The following is a 5,408-nucleotide window of genomic DNA, read 5'->3' on the forward strand; positions in this document are numbered from 1 at the left end:
CCACTTTCATAGCCACTGCCCGAGAGGTACAGCCAGCCCCAAGACTCTCTGCCCCAAGTGACAAAGAGGGTTCCATTGGGCTAAAGACTCTAGGTCACAGCCTCAACCAGACTCGGCTCCTTTAAACTCCACCTGGGGTGCCCCTCAGCCCCAACCACAAGAGAGAAAACGAGACAGATATTACGGACTCTCCCAATCTTCAACCACTCCCCCACTAATGACCCTGTTTCTAGATGGAACTGCCATAAAGGGCCTAGTAGACACAGGGACTTATGTCACCATTATATTAGAAATGGAATCCCTTAAATTCCCTCATTGGAAATACTGGCCAGGCCCACCAATAAAAGAAGTTGGTGGAAAACAAAATACCAAGCTGGTCACACGTCCAGTATATTGGAAGGACTTGGATGGGAACCAGGGCACAGTTACCTCCATAGTAGCGGATGTTCCCCGTAACTTATGGGGCCGAGACATCCTAGAGGACATGAGCGCGGTCCTTACCAGAGATGACCAAGCCTTTTATGATGATATCATGCTCCACGATAACTTTGGATTATCAGGGAAAGGACAACCCCTTGCCCAACACCCTCAATCCTAACGGCCACTGCCAGCTTGGGATCGACTCCAATCTTGGCCCCCGAGCCAATCCCCATTACCTGGCTCTCTAATGATGCCATTTGGGTGGACCAGTGGCCTATAATAGAACCTAAATTATCTGCCCTCAAAAATTTGGTAGCTGAACAATTGAGGCTTGGCCACATCAAGTCCTCTCTCAGTAAACATAATACCCCAATATTTGTTATTAAAAAGAAATCAGGGAAATACAGACTCTTCCAAGATCTTAGAGCAGTCAATGCCCAGATGGAAAAGATGGGCTCGCTACAAGCAGGCTTACCACACCCTACAGCCATTCCCCCATCCCATCATATCATAGTACTTGATATCCAAGATTGTTTCTTCCAAATCCCCCTAGCAGAACAAGATAGACCTCACTTTGCCTTCACAGTATGGGAGCCCAACTTTCAAAGAACAGCCAAGAGATACCAATGGAAGGTACTACCACAGGGTATGAAAAATAGCCCCACAATATGTCAATTATATGTTAATAAGGCCTTAACCAACATCCCCAAGGACCTAATTGTCATCCACTATATGGAGACGACATACTGCTAGCACATGTCTCACAATACTTTACAGGCTGCAATACCCAGTCTGCTTGCTGATTTAGAATGTCTAGGTCTCCACATTGCATGAGAGAAAAGTTACAGTACATCCAACCTTTAACATTCCTTCTCTACCATATAGATACTGTAAATAAACCGCTTAACAATTCCATCTTGCAAAAAACTGTATATACCTTAAGCTCCAAGAAATCTGTGGGACTATAAACTGGCTCAAACAATTTATACCAGTCCCTGACTTGGAATCCCAGGCCTTGGTCTCCCTGCTGGAAGGCCATAATTCACCAACTTCAAGGATCCTTCTCACCCTTCTTAATAAGATAGATTATATCTGGTCTGGTCTGTTTCACTCCGACATCATGACCCAGCAGAACCATTACTGGCCTTGATCCTCTGGACTAAAAATAGTATCTTGGGGGCACTATTGCAGCAAGACTACCTGGTGTGGATCCACCTGGCTACCTCAGACCTAACTAGACTTAGCTCTAAGTATGATATTGCCTTCAAGTTAACAATTAAGGCCTGACAAACAGCCAGGCGCATATTCAGAAAGGAACCTGACAAAATTATAATGCCCTTTCCTCTTAAGCATTCCCAAACATTATGGGCAGACTCTCTGGCTTTCCAACTAATGATGTCTGGTGATGTCCAGGTTCACGGGGGAGTTGGATAACCATGCACCCCCAGATAAGCAACTGGCCAGCCTGGCCTGTTTGGAAATCACCACTCAGCCACACACTTCCCCCTGCAAAACCCCCCTACCTTTAGCCATGCTAGCCTTCTCGGATATCAGTAAGTCTCGTCATGGCTTTGTCATTCAGCGCATGGGAAAGGATGACACCTGTTACCTACAAGCCAATCCCGTCTCTGTCCAGTTGGGGGAGCTCCTGGCCTTGTTAAAAATCTTCCAAGTCTGCCAGACTGAGCTGCTCAATATATTCTCCAACAGCCAGTATGCAGTTCAGGCCCTCAGATGTCTTCCCTTTGCTCAGGTAAAAGGCCACAAGGATCCCATCACTAGAACGATGAGAGCTCTCCAGATTATCTTAGATAACAGACAATGGCCCTGGCGCATCTCCCACATTAGATTACACACCAAGCTCCCCGGAATCTTGGTGAAGGAAAATGACAAAGTAGATAAACTTATTATGTCTGTAGAGATTCCTCTACTAGAACAAGCGAGAGACTTACACCAACAATTTCACCTTTCTCCTTGCAGTCTGCACCACCTTCTACCTGACATACCCATCTCTCAATGCAAACATCTGAGCAGATATTTCATTACATTTGCACCTCTTGGTCCCTTAGGCCCCCTCAATTGATATGGCGTTAACCTGCATGGTCTCCTACCCAATGCCCTCTGGCAAATGGATGTCACCCATTATAACTCCTTTGGTAATCTTAAGTATGTCCATGTCATTGTTGACATCTACTCCTCCTTTCTTTTCGCCATTGCTCAAAAAGGCCTCACATGACATTAAGGTGGTCAAATCAGCAAAGCTGGTAATGGGAGTGCCATGGACCCTAAAAACTGATAATAGGCCCGCCTATACCTCTCTACAATTCCAATCATTCCTGTCAACATGGAAAATTAGCCACTCCCTTGGAATCCCTTATAATCCACAGGGACAAGCCATTGTGCAGTGGGCAAAACCTCCTCTACCTTTCACACTCATTCCCTTATCAATCAGCATCTTCACCAGGAAATTAATGTGTTACAACAACAAAATGATCTCTTAAGTGAAGAGCTGGCAATTACCAAAGACATGGCTCTGCTAGCTTGTGACCCTCACTTTAGGTCACTTTGTCTCACCCCCTATAAAGTACAGAATATTACTAAAGCGTGCCTACAACTCGCGCACTATATTCATGGCCACTGGAATCAAAAGTTTCTTAATTACTCTATATTACTAACTAATCAAATTATTGCTCTAAATTATACCCAACCCCCCATGCTGGACATCAATTCCGGGTTCTTAGAAAAAATCTGGTCTAATCTAAAAGCACTGTTTGACCCATCTTGGATCGTCACTTACCTAGTCCTGACAGGCATAATTATTCTTCTCTTTCTAATTCTTAAATGCATTTTTCTTCATTCCCACAGCCAGAAAAAATTCAATCACTCGGTCTATCAGGCCCTCAGAGCAATACATGAAGATGATTTCAACCCGCCCTATGCAGCCCGACAGACTTGGCTTACACAAATGTACGAGGCCTCCTACAGATAATTCCCCACCTTGACTGATCCCCCAGGATGATACCCCTTGGAGGGTGGTAGCCAATGATGGGTAAGCTCTTGTTGGGCTGAATCTACCTAAGCCAGGACATGGACGTGTATGCCTATCCTCCAATGATGGGTAAGGTTCATGTCTGAATAGGACAACCTAAGACAGGCATAGTCCATGATCCTGGGGTCATCCTGAGGCAGAGCTGCCTACAGGCTCTAGCTGGACAGTCATTTTTAAAGAAAAAAGGTGGAAATGTAGCAGAAGGCCTCCAAAGATGGTGCAGACCTAGAGCCCTGGGATTCAGCAAGAATTCACTTCACTTCTTGGTCCATAAATAGGCCACAGAAAGGAGCCCAAGCCTCCATTCCCTGCTTGCGAGCCCAGTGACTGCTGACAGACTGCGTCACATGGACCAATCAGAAAACAAAAAGCTGACTAAAGGGACTTGGGGATGGAGAAAAAGGAAATATAAGGCCTGCCCCCTCCTACATTAAACAAGCCTGCAGCACCTCGCTTAGTGCTTGCTTCTACCTGACTCCCAGGGTCTGTGTGTCGTGCCTCTTGCCTCCCCTAATTGGCAGGTGACCTGATTCAGGTTAGGGTCTTCACAGCTGGCCTGAGGAGAACCCGCAACAATCCCTAGAATTGCCAAGTGGGATTTCATGAAATTTAAAAGCTTCTACAGAGCAAAAGAACAATTAGCAGACTGAACAGAGAGCCTACAGAATGAGAGAAATATTTGTCAGGTATATTGCAGATAAGAAGTGAATTTTGAGACTATATAAAAAGAACTTCAAAATTTTAATCAGAAAAAAATAAAATGACAATCAACAGAGAGTTCTCAAGAAATGACCAAAAATATTTTTTTAATGTTCAAAATTTTCAAACAGCAGAAAATGGAAATTTGAACTACTTTGAGATTCCTCATCAGAATGGCCATCATCAAGAAAACAAATGACAAGTTTTGATGAAGACATAAATAAAGAGCAACATGTACTCACTGTTGGTGGAAATGTAAATAACACAGCAGTATGAAAATAAGTATGGAGGTCACTAAAGAAGATAGAAACATAGCCACCATATGACCCAGCTGTCCCACTCCTGGATATATGCCCAAAACACTCTCTACCTATGACAGAGCTTTGCACCCATAATCACCGATTCTTTATTCACAATAGCTAGGAAATCAAATCAGCCCAAATGTCCATTAACAAATGAATAGATAATTAAAATGTGATATGCACACAATGAAATTTTATTGAGCTATGAGGAAAAATAAGATTATGAAATTTTCATGGAAATGAATGGAACTGGAAAACATATTCACTGAAGTAACCAAGGCTCAGGAAGACAAATAACGTATCTTCTCTCTCATTGTTATATCCTAGCCTTTAATCATTAAATATCCATATCCAGGTGAAAGTTAATATGGGTAAATGATTGGAAACTAGAAAGAAATTCATATAATTCAGAAAAGAAGGCTTTAAGGGAGGAAGCAGGAAAACAATAGATTAAAAATATAAAGCACTTGGTGCAAAAGATACAGCAAGGAAGGGGGAGCAGGAAGACGGGGAGTAGAGTCAACCAAAATGAAATATGTTTGAAATCCCACATGCAAACCTGATACTTTGTAAGCTAATGTTAAAAATAAAAATACAGTATTTTATAAAAAGGAAATAAAGGGACTAGAGAGATGATGCAAGTTAAGAGCACTGGCTGCTCTTGTAGAGGACCCAGGTTCAGTTCCCAGTACCCACATGGTGAATAATAGCCATGGGTAACTCTGGTTCCTGGGAATCTGAAACACTCTCTGGTCTTCATTGTCATTGCATGCACATGGTACGCTTACATACATACAAGAAAAAGTCTCATGCACATAAAAATAAACATAAATAAATAGATTTTAAAAAGTAAATTATTAGTAAGTATTAGTTGGGGTTCTCTAAAGAAACAGACTGGTAGAATGAATATATATACACACATAAATATATATATATAT

The sequence above is a fragment of the Nannospalax galili genome, unplaced genomic scaffold, assembly GCF_000622305.1.
Source record: "Nannospalax galili isolate Female #2095 unplaced genomic scaffold, S.galili_v1.0 scaffold293, whole genome shotgun sequence".
Taxonomy (NCBI): domain Eukaryota; kingdom Metazoa; phylum Chordata; class Mammalia; order Rodentia; family Spalacidae; genus Nannospalax; species Nannospalax galili.